The following is a 22,046-nucleotide window of genomic DNA, read 5'->3' as shown; positions in this document are numbered from 1 at the left end:
GTTCTGGGTTTGCAATATTTCTAATTCAAATAATCATATTATAATACTGCAATCTTATTAATTGGTTCAAACAAGGTGAAATACTATCCATATTCTGCAAGCTTTTAAAAATTTTTATGCATTTTTCCCAAAAAAACAAATTTCAGCTGATTTCCTTTGCCTTCCCTTGCATTACTACCCCTTCCTTTCCCAGATAGTTGATTTTGTCTATATGCTAGTAACTCCTTGGGATGTGTGCATGCTGTTTCATGGTATGTCCTAATGCAGAGTCTAAAGGATGGACCAGCCATCTGGCCAGCCATAATAGCCAGCTGCTGAAATCCCCCAAACAGCTAACTTGAAGTTTAGAACCAGTAAGGATCTCTTTTGTGGATTATATTTTGATGTCCCTGCAATCATATGAAACACAGGAAATCTCAAAGACTCAAAACTGCAGAAATGGAGTAAAGAAAGCAATTTTGAGAACTTAATTGCATAGATGATGATAGAAGAGTTTGCATTTTGAAAGAAAGAAATGCTTTAAATATTTTTATTATGTTACTTTTTTATTTTTCTGATTCTTCTCAGGTGAAGTAAGATTAACTTTTTCTTTTAAATAAATAGATAAATCAAAGCCAAACATTTTGACCTGAGGTCACAGAAGCCATCTAGTCAGATGTCTTTTCAGCTTGCCTCCAGTTTCAAGTATTTTGGTCTGGAGGGCCAATACGAGTCTAATTAAGAAATTCTGTTCAGCAATACTTCCTTTCATAGTTAGATTTGAAAATAAATTAAATGTATTACCTATGCTATTTTCTCATTTACTTCAGAATTGTCTAATCACCATTCTAAACTTCTCCCCACTTTTCAAGCCCTAGCTGCACAATTAATGTTTATTTTTTTGGTGATATTTAGATATTCCACTGACTACTAAAATCCAAATCTGATTTTGATAGTACTTCCATGAGACTGAAATATAACTAGCATGAAATAAGATTAAATTTATATTATTTGCTCTTTAATAGTCAGTAAAACATGAATCTGAATCTGAGATTGTTCCAGCTTTCTGTCTATAATACATATTTATATTCATGTAATAAACCTTGTTTAAATATCAGGTTCTAACCACAATTTTAAAGACCACCGAGCTACAAACTTATGAGAAAGTAAATTATAAGCTTAGGGAGCTGGGGATTTTGATGCCATTTTAGTAGTTCTGAATACTGGGAGTAGGTGGGTTGAGTATGATTCCAACTTTCTCTGATTATGCAGGAATGATTTGCTGGTACTGCAGATGCTTTCTCTTTAGTAACCGTATGTTCTTTAAGGAGTTTCTAAATTCACCTCCAGCTAATGAAAATGCATTTATCATGTTACATCTTATTAAAACTTACACTGGACTCTCTGCTGTATCTAGTTCTCTTAGTTATTCAAAAAATATAGGAAAATGGTTACATTTTTAGGTTAATTTTTAAATGAAAAAAGAAAAAAGAAACCAACCAAACAGCAAAACAACAAAAAGTACTTTAAAATGTCCAAAATGTCCAAAACAAACCATTTTTATTTCAGAAGTATTTGTAAAAAAAACCCTCTCACATCCAGAAGGAAATTTGCCAACTTAAAAAAGTCCAAGTTGAGACCAAACAAGCAGATTGTATTCACTGTGAACAACAGCCTAAGCCCAGTTTTTTAAAATCAGCTTATGTTATTTGATTGTATAGGGTAACACATTTGCATTAAAGCACTACTTGTATGCTTATGCTACTTTCATGAATGCATTTTATTATGTTTTTATTGCCTTTGTGTAAAATTTATGTAGTTAACTAATTAGTAGTCCTCACCAATGATATTGTGACTCATAACAACAGTGTGAATCAGCAGCTCTGACTATTTCTATAAAGAGCACCCACGCAGTCTTAAGACCCATATCCCTAAAGGTATGAATAAGTAACACTATAGTTGGATTAACCTTGGACTATTTCCCACAGATTGTTACATTTCCTTCTTCTTTCCTTTCTTTGCAGCTAAGAGAAATCTATATCAAAATATCACCTGTGGAAAACTGTCACTACGAAGCAATGACCTGGTTTCCAAACAGTTCTTACATTTGATTATTTGACAACTGTCATCCTTAGTAAAACTTAAAGTCCTTTTCTTCTACATTTTTTATAACAGAGGAATATTCTAGATATTTCAGAAGAATAATCAGCTCCCACACATTAAGTTTCATCATGTTCTTTATCTTCTTGTGAGATATTGGTTTGAGCCCCAAAGCATGTTTTAATATTTCTTCCAGAATGTATTTTTAGCAATAACATTTATAACTCCGGAATTTTAGCTCTCTGTGTAAATGCGCAATTTCTTTCTATCTCTCACTATTATTTTTTTTTCTCTGCTTCCTTGGGCAATAAGTCATGGAGACCAATTATAGGTATCTTTAAAAAGTATTCACTTTTATTGGTCTTGATTATGTTATTTCTTAATTTCATGGTGTAATTCTCTGTTTTTGTGTTATGGTTCAGGATGAACAATAATTCCCAAAAGATACCCTTTATAACATACAGTTTCTTATACTTTTACACAAATATTTTAAGTTAATTAATATAGTCTTCAAGTGCTGATTACTTCCTAAATTAAATTTGTTTCAACATTTCCCTCTCCTTTTTATTTTTCTGAACCTACTTGGAGACAAAAGTCACAAAACAATGGGTAGGTTATTCTGTACAGACAAGTTGCTACAAGACTTTAAAGTGCTGGAGAGCCAGATAAAAATCAGAGACTATTAAGAAAAAATCCAAAATCAATGGACCTCTAGTCAAATACTAGGCTTGATCCAGACCATTGTAAGAGTAAGCAAAGGATTTTGATTTCACTAAGTTTTACAGATGCCACAATGGGCCCCTTGTCATTACTGCTTTGCAACATCATGACCACAGGCAACCTCTGTCACTACTCACTTTTTCTTGATTTTATAAAGGACTCACGTGTTTTCACAACCAAAGACAGAGTCCTACAACCTCTTACCAAATAGAACACTTAGAGATTAGATCATTTTATGAACTAAAGACCCTTTTGTTCACTGTTCTGGCTGACTGATGAGCTGTTTATCCTAGTTTTTATGACGACATTTAAAAATACACCTGTAGTACAATCTATGTCCCTACGGAGCATTTTAAGAAGTTTGTGAGTAGAAAGTACCATATGTACAAACCACTGCAGTGACTTAAGAAGATTCCTATTGAAGATTCAGTTGGGTTTTTTGAACTGAGAAAATATTTGCGGGTTTTGTTCTGAAACTTACTAAATTGCCTTCATTATATTTCTGCAGCTAACACAGATGTCTTTTGATATTGTGCTATTCATCTTTTATTAATTATCTACTTAGACATATGAACAGACTATTTGAAAACTATAAGCATTAGCAATCTGAACCCTTCTGTATTGGATATACTCAAAACCTTCCTCTTAACTAAAATGTCCCTCATTAAAAGAAAATATTTAGGTATTGAGACAATATCCGCTGTATTCATAAAGAGCCTAGAGTTGAACTTAATAGCTAACTTATTTTTCTAATGGAAATCTATGTGTGTGTTGCTTGCATATATTGATGTTGCAAACTTGTCTTTCATGGAGAAATGAATTGACTGCTCTAACTAGCAGCAACATTTATATCATCTATATAACATTTTGTATCTATAGCAAAATAGATCTTAATTTTTTTTTCACCTTAGATGGGTTCTTAGACATTTAATTAGGTATGCTACATCAATAAGTCATCTCTATAACTTGCAGATTTTATACAGTACTTTGGGAGACATATAGTGCAATTTAACAGGCTCAATAAACATTTAAATTCATGGTGCTTTCACTCCACTGGAATTGCTGAAGTTCATTAATAAAACTTCTGAAACACCCATGTATTTACTGGGGGGGGGCGGGAAGAGTGAAAACCATCTCTATTATGGCTCCAGCCCAGGAAAAAAAAATCACCTACTGGAAAATTGTGTCCATAGAATAAAAATGAGAAATCAAAACAATGCTATTGAACAATAGTGTCACTCTGTACTGGGTTTGTCTGGGATAGGGTTAAATTTCTTCATAGTAGCCCATATGGTGCCATGTTTCAGATTTGTGACAAACCAGTGTTGATAATGTAGGGCTGTTCTAGCTATTGCTGAGCAGTGCTTGCACAGTACCAAGGCTTTTTCTGTTTCTCACTCCGTACCATCAGTGATCAGGTTGTGGGTGAATAAGGAGTTGGGAGGGAACACAGCTGGGACAGCTGTCCCCAGCTGACCCAAGGGATATCCCATATTACATGACATTGTGCTCAGCAATAGAAGCTGGGGGAAGAAGGAGGAAGGGAAAGTGGAATTTCAAAGTTATGCCTTCTGTTTTCCCATGTCATCACTACTCATGATGGAACCCTGCTTTCTTGGAGGTGGCTGAACATCTGCCTGCCAATGGCAAACAGCGAATGAGCTCCCTGTGCATGTGGCTTTTACTTTACCTATTAAACTGTCTTCATCTCAACCCAACTTTCACCCTTCCACTTGTCTCCCAGGTCCAACTGGAGAAGAGTGAGTGTGCAGCTGGGTGGGACTGAACTGCCTCAACACACACACCCTCTTGGGAAATATCGTAATATACACTCAGTGCAGAAAATATTCTGTCAACCATTGTTTTTCAGATTGTCATATCTGATTCTTTAACCACTGGCCCCTGCTCCCCAAACACAAATTACTTTCTTTTTCTGAAATCTCTTCTTCAAAGATAATCCTTAAAATACATTTTGATAGGGAGGAAGAGGTCGAAGCTGGTGAGCCAGGCTTCTACCTTTAAATCACATCAGCCTGCATAAGAAAGTAAGATGTGTATGAGAGAAAATTGGGGGCACATATTATGTTTGCAAATAAGAGAGATTTATGTTGGTATGTTGATTCGGATATTTTTAAACACAGCAAGCATTTTTAGTTAATGAATTGAAGACTACTTCTAATTCTTTGTTCATGGTTGCTCATCTAAACCATTGTTTAACACCACTGATTCTTGTTACAAAACATCAGTGTCAGTTATGAGCTTTACCAAAAAATTGGGGAACAAAACCCCCTAAATTCCTTTTTTTTTTTGTAACCTCAAGGTTTCCGAGCACTTTTAAAGTATTTTTTTTCAATCATCACAACTTACAGTAAAAAAAGCAAACCCAGAAATTTCAAAAGTTGGGTTTCAAAGGAAAGAAAACCCAAATATTTTATATAACTGAAAGAAAATTAATAAGAATGACAAAACAGAGTTAGACCAAAGGTCCACCTAGCCTGTTATCTTTTCTCTGACACTGGCTATTAAGGACTTCATAAATTATAAGACCAGGGTAACTGCACAGTGATTATTCTCCAGAAACCTGTAGCTCAGGTGATACTTTTGCATTTCATAGTCCTGATAGATTTATTCCATTAATTTGGCCATTTACATATTCAACCTATTGTAAGATTTTAGCCTCCAAAGCATCCCATGGGAAAGAGTTTGACACCTTACTTGAATATCATGTAACAAATTCTCTCTTTCTTACTGTTTGGAATTGTCATTCCCAAAGCTGTCTTGCAAATTCATGATAATTGGCAATGTAGCACTTGTGCAGCACTTCGGGGCAACTGCAAAAAAGACTGGTGAATAACGTGAAATAGTGCTGCAATTTGCAGTGGCAGGTGATACCAGATAAGATTATTAGATGGCAGAGTTGCTCAACAAATGGGGAAGACAAGAGAGCCCTAGTGCCACTTTGTGTGAGAACCTCCACCAACAGTTGAAGTTACTAACGAAAAGCTCCTGGACCCCCAGAAAGACCAGATGAAGTAGAGGTGAAGGGGTGCAGAGGGCACAGGGTGAGAAAACTGACAAGGAGAGAGAGCAAAAGCACTTCAGATACCTCACATATCACTGAACTTATTGCAATCCAGCAGTTTGGTAATGTCCAAGTGTCTGTTGGTCTGTTGACACTTCTTGTTATGAAGATAACATGTGTGCATGATGCAATCGAAGTTCATTATCACTTAGAAGGATAGACCTGCAGAAGTGAAAGACTGAAGCAATTAAACCTTTTGAGTAAGGGTTCAGAAGAAACAAGACAGGGGGAGCTGGACAAGGAGTAAAGTTAAGGCTTTTGAGCGTAGACAAAAAGAAGAAGAAAAAGAAAAAAATATGAGAACAATGATAGAATAAGTTGTATCCATTTGTGATAACATCTGAGATATTTTGTCCCATATGTCCATCCAGAAAGGGGTAGAAATCTGAGGGTCTCTTTGGTCCCTTATTTGATAAATCTACCTTTTCAGTCCCATTTTTAAGCAGCCTGTGTATGTACTAGTAACCCATGTAACCCTAGTTATGCAAGAGTACATAATATGAATTTGTTGTTTGATGTACCAATAAGGATCTGGAAACATGAAGTGGAAGCTCTGATGTGTTTCACAACTGAACAGCATTTGGTTAATTAGAATACTCCTTTACAACCAAATGCATACTAAAGTGTTCAGGAGACGCTACTCCTTGCCAACAGTTTTCACATCTGTTGGCCCTTGATGAACTACAACTGCATCCTTGGTGTACTACTACATCAAACAATGTGGTTTCCTGACTTCACGGTTACAACTTTCCTCTTGGTGTGACTCCTGTTTCAAACTAGGCAACTAGAGAATGCTTCTTATGAACTGGTTGAAGCTGGCTCCCTGCCCTTCCCTCAAATTCTCCTATTTGGTCATGAAAAGGGGCACCAGTCTCTTCCTTTTGTCATGTATTCTGCTGCCATCATGTGGCTATTTCTTTTCATTGACATCAAGATTCATCATAAAATAACGGGTTTGCACCTCCTGTAAATTGTAGGTTCCACACTCTGTCTTCTTTTTTATCTATAAAACTTGCTTCTAGGAAATACACTCCTTAATTTTCTATATTTTTCAGATTTATTGATAAATGAGGCATCTGGTCAACACTTGCATAATAAGTACTTCAGAGGTTTTCTGCTGGAAAAGTTTTTGAGTGAAAACACACATAATTTTCTACAGTGAAGAGTAACAGTGAGTGCATATATTATTCTACAGCTGAGTAAGCAACTTTGTTCACAGGATACTTTCCAGTGAGCTGACACAAAGGGAATTGTTCATAATGGCACCTTGGGTTGCCTCAGACAAATTCTATTTTTTTTCATATACAAAATTTGACTTTGATGTCCACTCACTGAAGAGACCCTCTTGAGATCTATATCTATATCTAATCTATATCTATATCTACATCATCTATATCTATTTTTTTTGGTCCTGAATCATGTATTTGGGGACAGGAAAGAATTTTTTTCTTTGAGCTTTTTTCCTCTGTTTTTTGTCTTGAAGGTCTTGTATGAAAGTGAAGATGGTTTAATGGTGAACATGGTAATGTCGCTAGGTTGAAAGTTGGACTTGATGATCTTAAAGGTCTTTTTCAACCTTAATGATTTAATGATTCCATGATTCTAAGGTGTGCTCAGGGTTGAAAACTCTTCCTGGCCTCTAGAGTAGATCATGTAACTTGTAATATCATCAGTCTTCCTGTGTTTCACAAAAATAATTTAGTAGTTTAGTGGATTTTGGTTAAACTTGGAAACCCCTTCTGGGAAAAGAATAGTCTCCTCATCTGACCAGGCTGAATTGCAAATATAAGAACTTCAGCCACTGCATTGGACAAGCTCTTCAGCTGTTGATCAAGTCTGCCTGATAATGCCTCTCAACATACACATATGTATGTGCAGTACATACATCCTTGTATTATTTAGAATGTACAGACACCATCCCACTGAGTTTGCTTTACCTGTAATGCCTTTTAAACTCATTGCTTTGTGTACTCTGAAAAACTCTATGGACGATGGTATGTGGCTGACTACTTTAAGGATAAAGGACTTCAATGTATTAGTTGTTTTTAAAGGGGTGGAGAATATGGGGGAATTTCCTATGCTTCTGTAGTTGCCAGATTTTTGCCTTAAGTATCAGATGCAATTTTGTGTTAACAAATTCTTCCATGGTGCTTATAATACATAACATGTCAGTTTTAAAGAGATAAACAATAATGGTTTAAGCAAATTTTAAGATATATAGGGCTGTCAAGAACAGAACTAATAGAACTGCAAGTTTCTGCCTAACACACTTGGGCATGCTGTAGTGCCTAAGTTTTAATTTATCAGTATGCATAAATGCTGAAAAGTCTGCTGTTCTTTTTGCCTAGAAGCATTGCCATCTTTCTGAATTTGAGCACTGCAGCACCTACCTTATGCCTAATACATCTGGGAATTACAAATTGCCTGACACTCCCCAAGAGCATTGAATGCAGTACAGATCTAGAGGAGGAAGGATACTTTTCATAATATGGTAAGCAGAACTCTATAATCCTTACACACTTGCATGTGTAAGGATTAAGATATAATGGCCTGTTACTTTACTCCATTTGAGATCTCTGCAGTGACAAGCATAGTGAGTGTTGCAGGTTAAAGCGAGATGCCTATTTCTGCTTTTGCAATGCAGTTCTTTTCCTCCTGTTTGCCTATAACTGTATCACATTCCTTAGGGGCAGAAATTTTCAACATTTTGTGTTAGTTTAGGTGGGAACTTGTTTTAAAAGTTTAACGTCCCCCACTTGTCTGTGTATGTCTATGTGCATGAGCCACATGGAGAAAGAGGATTTGTCCTTTTATCATCAATCAAAAACTGTAGTGCAATATCTGAACTAAATTTTGATAAACTGGTATCTTCATAGCATCAGCTTGGAATCTAAAGCTGAGTGTGAGGGACAAAAATTAAGCTGATGGAATATTAAAACTGTATGCACATAGAGCAAGATTTTTCTCATTACACTTGAGAGTGAGAATATGGCGCTCCCTGACACGTGAGAATTTTGTAGTTTTTTTCTGCTCACTTTAAAGTGATTGCAAGCATTGGCTGCTCTGGGAAACATTACAACTTCTAAGATTTTAGCTTCAGAGCAGAGAGTAAACAGAAGCAAGAAAGGGGGAAAAACACGCTCCCAGAATTTGAATTGTAGGCCTCCAAAAACATTCAGGTACCCTTATTAATGCATGTAAACAGTAGAGATTATCCCATCTTTTTAACACCATAATGTTGAACTCTCTCTGACACGATGGCCTACCTTTAGCAAGACAAGAGAGGTTTGTGTGACCAGCATAAGGTTTTAGAGTCTATTGAAGCATTGTGTTTACCTGTGTATTTTGCCTCGGCAGAGCCAAACTTCTGTGCTTCATCCAGAACAAGTATACACTAAACAAGCATGTTACAGGAAGCCAACATGTCAGACACGTGCTATAAAAGCTGTGGGCAGCATTACAAAGGGGTGGGGAATGAAGCTGTTAGTTTTTTGAACATCTGTTTGGGACAGAGATATCTTAAATCATTAATGGTTTTCATCCTGTTTTGTTTTGTTTCATTTGCAACTGCATAATTTGCAGTGATGAATCTCTTGATAGTTGGAATCTACCAGTCAAAGAAAATGAAATCTTAGCATCCCGGAGATCACTGAAATTTGATTAATCTGGAGGGATGAGTACCAATCATCTCGCTTGGCATGGTACATTACTGAAAAGAAAGCTAAAAAAAAGGTAATTTTGAATTGTGTAAATTATTTAGCTTTCTACTAGGAAACAAATTGAAGGAGCAATAAGAAAATGGGAATTTTCCAATCACAAACCCTGTAAATCACTGTGTCTTGATAGATCACACACAGATTCTGTAATTATCTCAACTGTGGTGTATTAATTTTCTAGCAAGATACCAACACAGGGAACATAGCATTATGTTTTTCTGTCTTGATCATAACTCTTTGGTCATATTTCTTTTTAGGACATTGTATACAACCACAAAACTTTTCTTTCTATTGATAAGCAACGTGAAGACAAAAATGTTCTCATTATTATAGCTGCACTTAAACAGGAAAGAATTTAAAAGCATTTTAAAACAAAAATGAGAATGGAAATTGAAGTATGAAAAAATAATTCTCACTACAGTGATAAAAATACTCAAAATCTGGATAGAAAAAGATGTTTGGCTAAGTTTAAAATCTTTGTATAATGAGCTGTGTACAGCATGGAGAAGGCAGTAAGCCTAATCCTCCGAAAGGGAAACTCATCTTTTCCTCATCAGCCAAGACACTAATTTACACAGTAGGAGACTGAGGGAATTTCTCCAAGGGAGAATGGTTTTGCAGAGGAGAACATCAGTTTTACCCAAATTATTTATTGCAGAGAGAAGTTCAAATATTAATTGAACTACTGCTTTACAGTAGTCCTTGCTGTCTTCATTCATAGATAAGGAAAATAAAGCAGAGGGATCCAGGTTGCCTCACTTTAACACATCAGAAAGGTTTGAAAAATCTCAGAATTAAGGCACAGCAGTCCAAGCTTCTACCAGATGATGTCTATATGTACCCAACTTCCCACTGCAGTCAATGCAGAACCAGGCTATGACTGGTGGAGCACAGAAAGCAATCCAGCTGGCCATCAGGTGTGCAACTTAATGTGAGATGCTCCCCATGTTCCTTTGAACTGCATGACTGGGGCAGAATATATTTGCCTAAAAGTTGTTTCCTGTTTTGTACTCTCTTGCAATGACCCCTCTACACTTTTGACAAACAAAGAGTGGAGGCATCAGGCTGTTCAGTACTGAGCTTAAATTGCTCAGTCCTCAGCACAAAACTGTCCTTCCCTGCTATATTCAGTTTGGGTTTAAAGTATTCTTTTTCCTCAACAAATGAATTTTTTTTTTCTACTGCTTTTGTACCAGAAAAAGAGGTATTATGAAAACACTGTGACCAAATATCCATAGGTCTTGGAACTATAAATGTGAACTTAAAAAAATTCCATAAAATTATAAGACCTACTGCTGTCAGTATAGGCAAGAAAGCCAGCCTTGCATGTCTGAGGCAGCACATTGTCTCTGCAAATACTTGTGAAACACAGTTCTTTGTGGAGTGTGCTGGAAACCCATGAGAAAAACCTGTCCTCATTGCACTCTTTGCAGAGTTCTCAAAGTTCACATTGTGGATGATGAGCCACCACTTATGAATTAGCATATTATATAAAACATGCTTGATTATAAGGGTATATTCCCACTCCTTCAACAGCACAATGAAAATAGAACAGGAAAAAAAGAACTGTATGACTGTTTTATTTACGTAAAGACATGTCATTAAAATTCTTTTGATTTTCCTGAAGGCAATTTTTTTACATTAGTAGAAATACAGATCTGGCCTAATTTCCTATCTGCAAATTAATGAGGATTGGAGATATTTAAATTACAGTCAGTGAACTCAGATATTTAGAAAAAAGGAATATCTTTGGTGAAACAGATGTGTGAGGAAAAATACTGCAATGAAGTTGGAAAAGAGAGGAACTTTTTGTGGATTGGTTGTATGCCAGTTTTCCTTATATAGTGTTATTTTTTTGGAGCAGCAAGTTAAAATAGGTATTGCAACAGAAACGTAAATGGATGTTTGTCAAAGCTGGGTAGAGATGGATTTTTCTTAAAAGTAAGAAATTATTTTATTTCTTCTCCTCTTTTTCTTTTATTGCTTTATGTTTTTTTTCAGTCAGGGTTGCATATCCACCCTCATCTGAACTCTCACAGGCTTCAAACCATTTACTTCAGCTCCCCAATAGCATACTGGAACTGATTATGCAGAGCTGCACAAAGGAAAGTGAGCTGGTTCCCAGATGCAGTGTGCTGTGCAGGGTAGGAGGTGGTGGCCAGTTGCTGAAATTGTGTATCAGCTGTATCGAGTGCAGCTTCGCACAAACAAAAGCCCCCTCTCTATGAGCATCAATGTCTACAATTTCTATGAGTCATAGAGGACACAGGCTGCACAAGCACATTGTCTTATACTCTGCTGCCCATATACTCCTTTTTTGGGACACATTCTTGAACCTACTGGAATCACAAGTGTTCTTTTTTCTTAATTTTTAAAAATTAAAATGGTTCCATTTTTTTCCCTTCTACTTTACTGTTGTTTCCTGAAATATTAGGGAAGGTACACTTGTGGAAACACTGGTAATTTAAAGCCTACAAGTATTTGAAGTTACAAATCTGTGATTTTTTATGTTACAAATTTTGAGTTTGATAAAGAAAGCTTAAACCTTTGACCAAAAAAAAAAAAGGTTGACTGTAATATTGATTTTGATTATTCCTTCCAGTTGCTAATTGTATTCATTTAATTTCTAAATCATATCTACTGTATGAGTATATATGTTTCCTTGATATTTTTGTCTCTAGTGTTTTAGAGCAGTACCTTGCTGACAGCCCATTTCACACAGTCCAGTGTTCTACCATTATATCCATCAGGCAAAATAATTGCTACGTTCTTGGAAACTGACTGCAAAGAAATGATTGATCAAGTGAAACTTGAGGACTGGGTTAGAAAGCAGAGGAGTGATGTAAGATGAAGAAAGTGGGTAAGCTGACTTTTATTGTGCATGCAAAAAATAAACATTTGAAATTTTTCAGACTCTAAGTTTCTACCCAAGGGTCTTGCCGATGGTTGACCCCATTGCCTGCAGTACCCTGTGCTGTCAGGCAGTTCCTCAAGGATCCACTTTGCCACAGTGGCAAAGCTGAATGAATTTAACTGGAAACCTAAAACTCTTGTGGGTAAAAAAGGGACAAGTTTCTGGCAAGACACAAAAGGTCCTTCTCAGATATGGGTTCCAGTCCATGTCTTCTAAAGATTTAGTGGAAGTCCTGCCATGGACAGTAAGGCATGTGTGGACACTTATTGGTTGCACACATTGAATCAGTGGCTTCTGCCAAAGTTGACAGACAGTACTCTGTTATAACCTCTGCGAAGATATGATGCTGCTTCAGTGCACAGGTCTGGAGTAGAGGTGCTCCTGAGGTCTACATTTCTCTTATACAATATATTGTTTGTCTCTGTACAGGTTTGGTTCACCGATCACTGAAAAAGTGTAGTACAGCATCTCAGTATTGGCAGGTGAGAAGGCGTTTTTATTGAAACCATGCAAGGAACCCGTCAGTGTTTCTCAGTCTTTAGAAGTAAACTCTCACTAATTAACTGTGGCCTTTGCTGCTGATGTCATGCAGCAGAAAGGTTATGAGTACATATTAAGATCAGCAGAAAGACTGGTTGGAAAGGATTTTTTGACCAATATATATTCGACTTGCCAATGTCGGCCTACCAACATCAAAAGAAAATGAACATAAACCCTTGTAAAGATCATTCCTTTCCAGACTTGGCCTTTGATCCAGGCTGGTTCTTTTAACTCTTTCCATATGTCAAACTGGTGCAACACACTTACCTGGCAACCTCTATTAGAGAATTAATTTGAAAACTACCCCAGTAATAATACTGTATAGTTACTGCATACTACAAATGTTAATATAAGGTAAAAAATAATTAAATAAATTAAATTTGTATGATTGAGCTTGATATCTTTGTCACTTACAGCTGTGGAAACTTAAATCCAGTTTTTTATTAAGACTTAATAATGTCAAACCAGTAAGACAGCAGGGAGAATAGGTAAAGGGAAAGTAATGCAAAAATGCTCTGTTGTATGCATGAAGAATTCACCATGAAGATCTTAAATTTTCTCTAGAGACAAGCTGAGCAAGCCAGCATGTTTTTACAGATAAAATATACTTTTATATCTTTCAGGAAAAACTCTTCCTCAAAACCCAGACATAATTATGAAATGAAACCATATGCTGCCAAATTCATTAAGATATGGGGGATGACCTTTTAAAGTCTGTTTAGATGACCTCTGGCAATAAAATAACCACTGTTGTAATCACAGTTCCCAGACATTGAACTAGTTATATTTATTTTTTTATTTAATTTTTAAAATAAACATTCAGAGGCATGTTATCCCTGATTCCCTAAAGCATTCAAAGTCGTGTCTATATCCATCTTTACCTGGGGAAGTTCAGTTATAGTTACTTATAATGCATCAGTTTATCCTGGTGATAAAGCATCATTAATTGTTTGAAAAAAGCAAAAACTGACTTTCAAGCATCATGGGAAATTACAATATACTGAACTGTAAACACTGATTATTGCCTCCGCTGGTAAGTGGAGGCAATAACATGCCCAGAGGATTCAAGAGGAATCAAGATATTGAGAAGAAAGAATAAGCTTAGTTCTGCAAACTGCTTCATTGTGCAGCAACTTTGAGACTGACTCAGTACAGCAAAAGCTATCCTAGAGAGCTATGCAGAATAAAGCCACTCAGGAGAGCAGCCACAAGATACATCTTCTCCTGCCTGTGCAGGTAGCTAATCACAGAGCTCAGAGGGGCTGCTACTGTCCTCATTCTCTCTAAGGCACCTGAACAAAGTATGTTTGGGAAGTGCCAATTTAGAAATTCATGACAAATAAAAATGTCAAATAAAATATGGATTTTCTCAACCTCCAGCTTTTCTCAGTCCTCCAGCTTTTCTGTCTCATAACAGACCCTTTTCATCTAACTGTAGACAGTAGAAAACAGGGACAGAGCTTATTATGAACTGTGACTGTTATCAACTGGACACTAACAGATTTTCGGCACATATTTCAAGATTCTGGTCTTATTTCAAACAATTTATTTCCTCCTGTATAGAATTGGATGGACAGTAAAACACACTTTAGAAAAGCTGAGAAACTGATGCTTTATTTTTAGATAGAAACCCTACTGTTGTTAAAGGTATTCACTATAATAGGTCAACTAGTACTTAATATTTGTAGTTGTTGAGTCACTTAGTGAGGCAAATGGTAGTTAGAGCTTGGATGATCATTCTTCACCAGCAGCTGGTCTCCCTTACCAGCTATTTCTTATTAAATTGTAGTTCCCCATATTTCACCAAAATGAGTTGCAGTTTATATTCTACATTTACCTCATGTCCTGTAGTCAGCTCATTGTGACACTGCACAAAAGGAGAGTGAGGGAAGCAGCTGTGATATCTGCGCTCTTCAGTACAGACAACATATTTGCAAGCAATTACTTTTCAGCATCTTTTCTGAGTTCATATCCTCTATGCTCATCAGAGATGACAAATTAATTAATATACTGGGTAGTATAATGTGATAAGAAACAGAGTACCTTCAAAACTAGGGCTCAGTTTTGGAGCTTTAAAAGTTATTTCTCTTTTTTTTTTTTTTTTTTAAGAAGTCCATCCCAAATAAGCTACCTTTTGTTTTTGCTTCTTTTCGTTTCTAAAAGATGGAGAGGACAGATGAGCACCCCGGGACAGAACACACCACCTGCCTAATCCCTAAAGCATCACAAGAGCAAGCATAAATCTATCTATCCAAAATTTAGTATTGCCTTTCACAACTAGTTCTGAATTTCGTAAGCTCTTCCTGAAAAGTTTTATGGTAGGTTTTCTCTTTCTTGCTACCTTCCTTGTCAACTTACCAGCTAGGTCTTGCCATGCTGGGAAAGAAAGGTGATATGGGAATGAAAGTCTCTGTGGCTACACAGAAGTATATGGAAAGTCATAGAAACAAAGAATATGATGAGTTGGAAGGAACCCACAAGGATCCCATATCATTCAGTTCACAGTTTACATCTCTGTGAGATACTGGTATAATACTCTTAACCTGAAGAAAGAAAAGAGTCCATTTGCCAAGGTAAAGTTTAAGGTAAAATAGTAGGTCTGAGACGTAGACAAGAAATACAAATATGGGAACGGCCTGATCAGCACTTTCCTAGGGTAGATGTCAGGTTCATATTTGGGTGATTGAACATCACATTGTATCTTGTTACTGTAATTTAGGCAACTTCAAAAATCTTGGTTTGTGACTGATTGACTTATAATCCTTACCATACCTGGGATGTTTGTCTTGTTCAGCTTGCCTTCTTGATGACTAATTAGAAACCCTACAACCCAAGAAAACTCATCCCTCAATATCTTATTTCACATTCTAAAAGACAAAATAACATGGAGATGTTTATGCATACATGTAATTTTTCTACAGTTTCAACATCCAAGATTTGACAACTACAACAGAAAATTATACCAGTATTCTAGCGTTTGGTCTTTGCTTTAAGGTCTTTATCATTTCCTCAGTGTCTTGCACTAGATCAGTCATGAAGGCAATTGGGGATGAAACCTCAAAGAAAGGTACAATAGAAATTCACCATCTTTGAACTTGTTTCTGTTACAATAAATGCCAAGGCTCTCTCTGACTTGGATGCTGTTTCTCAGTTAAGTTTTTAGCACATTTTCATTTGATCTTTTTATTGATGATTCTATTGTTTGCTTACCTAGAAAAATAGTTGCAGCAATCTGAACCATGATCCTCTCCTTTCTAGTAGTAATAAGTAAACCGTTTTATTTTATTTTATTTTATTTCATTTCATTTCCTGGTTCCCCCTTAGTAGGATTGTTGAAAAAATGGGATATTTAATCACTAAAAAAAATACAAAAAAAATTCTAAAAAGAAAACAAGCTACACAATTCTAGGGATGCTGACTGGGATGTAATGAAAACATCCTTTCTTTTATGTGTAACATTAGTAGGAGATATCAGAGTACCTAGGTCCTTTTCTCAGGGGAAGAATCGAGTCATAAACCTGAAGAGGTGTGATTTCATTTCCTTCTGAAGAAAAGTGGGGGGTCAAGAGTCTTTATTTTATTTACTTAGTGAGTGATACAGAAAATGTACTTTCTGAAGAAAATGACCAGGTCAGAAAAACACAGACCCATATAAACTGAATGAACTCCATTTTCAAAATGAAACTTCATTCAGCGTTTTCCTCCTACTTGGATAAAAATCTGAGTAAACCTTGCCAAAGGTTTTAAATGCAAGAAGCAATTAGGCATCTATTACTTATTTGCTTTATTATATATTTTGCAGAATAAAGAAGATATCTGCTTTACCTACTATAAATATGCGGACTTCAGATTGTTGCACTATTATCCAACATGAATGCACAGAACAAAATTAGATGAAGCTGTCAATGAAAGGAAACAAAACCACTGCAAACACCAGGTCCTTCAAAGAACAAAGATGAGCTGCTATTTATCCTCGAGTAGCACTGGAGAACTGTAGGGATCAGAAGCAGAACAACCTGTGTCTAAACAAGCTAGTGGTCTGCAGCCTCATCATCCCCGAAATTAGAATCAAAACCAATTTTAAAACCTTACAGATGATGAGGTAAGTGTAAGTGAGAGTGAGCAGGTTTTAAACTTGCTGACAGACACTGTGAGCAAGGAAAAGGCTGCAGCAGTTTACAACCAGATTCACAAAGGCAGGGAAGCAAGTAACTGGGTGGACAAAGCTTAGAGATACCAACCAGGAAATACTGGGTTTCAGGTTGAGTATGAAGCCCATTGATATTTTAATAATTTTGCTTCATGCACTCCAGACATAGATGGGCATAATAAACGACACTTTTGCTTTTCAGAAACTGATTTTGAGACTCTGAAATCAAATGTTATTTGGTTTATTGGATGTATTTGTCACTGACACGTGTTTTTGTTGCATTATGGTGCAGGAAACAGAACTGACTGCATGGAACTCCTTTCTGCTGTGATCAGGCAGTGTTACCTACAACAAGGATGTCGAGGTTACACCTATCTTGCTGTGCTCTTGAAATAAACAAAAGGCATAAAACCCCCATATATCTGCGACTGTGACACTTCCCTGTATAACCCTTCAGTGAAGGAGTGGCAGAATGCCAGACCTGGATTTTCTCAGATAGCAATACCCTTTTTTGGTACCAATTACAGATGTTCAGCACTTCATCAGACCTTTGACAAAAGTAAATTCTGCAGTTCAACAAAAGCCCAGGGGAACCTTGGTTCCTGAAGTGTGCTGTTTTAAACTTGCCAGTGTGTTGGTAATAATGTGTTATTATCATGAATATGTTCTAGACTCAGTCCTGTCGTATCAAAGATGAACTCTCAGTGTTTTTAATTGGACTGTTCAAGTGAATTTTGAACCACTAGAAGACCTTAAATTGTTAAATGCTTCTTCTGTTTCTTAATCTTTCACTTGCAAGCCAAAACTTTATGCTAGCTGTGTCCAAAATCAGAAATACTGAGCTAGTTCACAAATTGTGCTCAGTACTATAGCATTACAGTACATATATACTATGCTACTTTCATCTAGCAAAATGTGTAGTAGAACACTGCACATGTCATTCCTTTAACTGTTTATACACAGTGTCCTCTGAAGGAATTTGATATATTTGTTTCACTTAGCTCAGTCATGATTCAATTTCTCAAGTTATGAACAGCAGGCACAGATCTATATTTCTTTTCTTTATTTCATTACAAGCTGATAATTTTATTGTATTTCATTTTGAGATTCATCTCATGAACACACTATGTGTTTTGCATTTAGCTAGATCTTTCTTATTTTTAGATCTTGTGTGATTCACAGTAAGTAAAAAAAAAAAAAAGAACCAGCCACCCAGAAGCTTTTGTTCTTGCAACCATTTAAAACCAATTTGTGATCCTCTCCACTCAAACTTTTTCTTCAAAACTGATAATATTTTCTGCATGAAAAGTTGCTGAGTTGAGAACAATAATATATGCTAAAATCATACATGTATTTTTCTTTGTAATTGGTTTTATTATATCTGTACATTTTCCTAACACCTTCTTTGAAGATTGGATTGTATCATGAGAAGCTCTGTACAAGAGAACAAACAAAGGGCTCACTCATTCCCTCTGTGACTGCACGTACTGGAAAAGAGATCTCAGCTCTGGTAATCATGTGAAAAGCTCTCCATCTACGCTTTATTGGACAAAGGTAAAAGTCTTGGATTTTTCTCTCTAAGGATCTGGGAGGAAAAGGGGTGAGAAGTGGGGTTTTTTTGTTATCTATAACCTGCCAAGACCGTCACTTCTAACTCATGAAGACTTCTTGTTTACAACCAAGCACTTTAAAACACAGGTCTGGTGAGTGTTCTTTGGTAATTCCTGAACTGAAGCACAACCGCTAAGTATCCTGTCTGTAACATGCTAATGACAACCTGGGTCCTGGTTTGGGGATATCCCAAGACCCACATCTGCAGCAGGCAGAGCAGCCAAATACATGGTCCATGACAAAATTTACTTCCACAAAGACTACCACCAGTTTACCTCTGAACTTTGTCTCATTTTGATGCTCATTTCAATAACCAAAGATCAAAATCTTTTACTGTTACAATGGAGGAAAGATAAGATACAAATTTAGGAGATGTTGAGATTTTTTTTCTCCTTTTTCTCCAACTTGTAAAGTATTCAAACACTGTTTGAGACTGGAACAGAAAGTGAACTAGAAATGCAGCCACAAAATTCTCCTAGATTCTCATTCTCGTGCAGAAAAGTTACATTGCAGACAAACATCAGAGGAAAGTAATACTGATATGAAATGTTTGAAATACTAAAATACAAAGCACTTTAAACATTTTTTTTTATGTCCAGCTGTTCTTTTTGTAACACAGCTCGACATTACAATTTATTCATAAATGAAAAGTGTTTTAGCATGTAATATTCTTCAAATGCTTTGCAACGATAACATTTCTTTTAAGTTAATATATCAATGCAATCACTAGGAAAAGTATGCCTTGGATTTAAAGGGTTCTTAAGAGTAGCTAAGATTATTATTCAGAATCTATATATTCGTGCATACTTATACTGAGGTAAAGGTGATATAACAATGAAAAAAGTAAATAAATATACAGAAATACATTTTCTGAAATGCATTATCTTTACTTATAAATTTGTTTGATTTTTCAGTTGTTCCTTGCTACCCCCCAAATTTTTCACCACAGCTTTTAAGCAGTCAGCACACAGTACTGTATATATCTCTATGGGGTCACATGCACACAGAGGCCCATGAGGTTGGAACGCTCTGTTTTAACACCAGCGAGCTGATGTGGTTTTTCTTGAGTCTAGCATTTGGGAGGCTGCACTGCCAAACTTGAAAAGTTTACACAACGCTTTCAGACCAAGAATATGGCCTTCAGAGCTTTTCCAGCTGTTTCTTATCATGAAGGCAGACTGTGTTTTAATTTTCTGATACACAAGCACACAGACAAATGCTGAAGAAAAAAATTAAGAAGCAAACCATATGGACAAACAGAGGTCGGATGCGTAAATGCTTTCTCTGACTCTATTTTGTTCAGCAATATACAGGCACAACCTGTACCTTACAGAGGACCTGATAGATGGCTTCAAAGAATCACTGTATTTTGGCTTAGAAAACTCTTTCAGCTCACTTGTGGGAAGAGCCAATAAGTACATTCTCCGGAGTTTATGATTCTGATATTTTTTTACTTTTTTTTCCTCAAAAACATAATCTTTCATATATGTAAAAGGACTAAAATGAGATTTTGGTTGCAGAGATACTGACAATCATAGAAGTCTGGTTGTCCAGTGCTGTAAATAGATTATTTTATTGTAGAAAATACAAATTTTTATGGAAAAAAGAGAATACAGTGAACTATGTAATGCAAGTTGTCACCTGCTTTTCAGGCCTTTGTCTCTATCAACTGTTACCAGTGACATCACTCAGTGATAATATCTGTAAATATTTGAAGATGTACATAATGTAGTCAGTTGCTGCCAAAGAAGAAAGATGGTTTTCTTTGTCTTTCACTGGCTGTTTCCAGTGTCTGTTGAACTCAGGCTGTGTATCTTGGTTTCTTATATCTAACATGTTGTATATATTTGCTGTTAAGCTCATGATAATTTTCTCCTCCTGCACCGAGAAGCAGATGTTTTTAAAAATATTTGAACAGCAAACTGAATGTAGCCACATTGCTATATGGCATTCAACTGCGTAAGGTTACATAGTTATTGATATGCTGGAAACTGAGAGTATAGATTGTGTTTCATATAAAATGTGATTGACTTGATCTGTACTAAAGCAAGCACAAATAATATACTCTGATCTGCAACTGTGGCAGTTTTAATGTTTCTGTAAAATTCTTGTTGCTGCAGTATCAGGACATCTCTTGGAGTTTCCTATTAGATGTCAAGAGAATTTAAAATGAAAGAAAACCTTCAGTGTAAGAAACCTCTAGGACAGATTTGTGTTACAGACTTTTATACATGAATTGTACTTTATTTGACTTCTTAATGTTAGTGGAAGGCCTCAGTAGAAAGAATTTAAAAATAAAGACCATGTAAAGGGGAAAATACTAGACATAAATGAGCATATATTATAACGGAGAAAGAGAGGAAGGTCTCCTAGGGAAGGAAAATCAGTAGGTCTCAGATCCTCAATCCAATCTTCTATTGAAGGAGCTCTGTCCAGATCTCTTCCAGAGTCCCTGTGGTACTAGGATTTGTTTCTATACAAGCAGTATCAGTGTGCTTTGCTAGACATGCAGTGTTGGGCGAGGAATCTGTCATTTTGTGAGAACATGAACAGTGAACAGGAGGGATGGTGTGTTTTCTGAGAATAACCAGAGGAAAATCTTGATCTGATGTAGCCTTCGTAAAATGTAATGAATGTTTAGTTTTTTGGAGCAGACTGCTTACTTAATTGGGTCTTTTTTTGCCTTAAAAAGTAAAAATACTTAGCTTGAGGATTTTTTTCACGCTGTCTTTTTTTTTTCCTCCTTCTTCGTTATGGCAACACATAGTTACCAGTGTTTTACATTAGTCTTTACTCTGGATTAGGCCTTATAGGCAGAGTTAAAGCATAAATACAGAAATTGTACCCTCTCAAATACTACTTAAAATACAAGAATACAGTGTATGAAGATGGATAATCATATCTTGAGGGGGTTTATTACTTTCTGCTTTGTTTGATATTTCCCATTGATACAAAAGGCACAAAGTTTACACATCTGAAATGTGGCATAGACGTGTGAATTCTGACCATGAAGTGCCAGTATCAACTTTTAATAAGTCTTAGGCCTGCCCACATTGCATCTTCAAGTATATTGTCCCAGGCCAGTAATTACAGTCTTTTATACAAGACCTATTTTAGGGTGCTGTTTTTATATAATGTATATTTTTATCTTGACTTTGAAAGATCAAATCCTGTTTGTCATGTAAATTCTGCCTTGTGAATGTTTCAGTGACTTAAAGGAACATCACAACTCTG

The sequence above is a fragment of the Manacus vitellinus genome, unplaced genomic scaffold (genome assembly GCF_001715985.3).
Source record: "Manacus vitellinus isolate BGI_N305 unplaced genomic scaffold, ASM171598v3 scaffold_4_pilon, whole genome shotgun sequence".
Classification (NCBI taxonomy): domain Eukaryota; kingdom Metazoa; phylum Chordata; class Aves; order Passeriformes; family Pipridae; genus Manacus; species Manacus vitellinus.
This window is presented reverse-complemented; position numbering follows the sequence as displayed.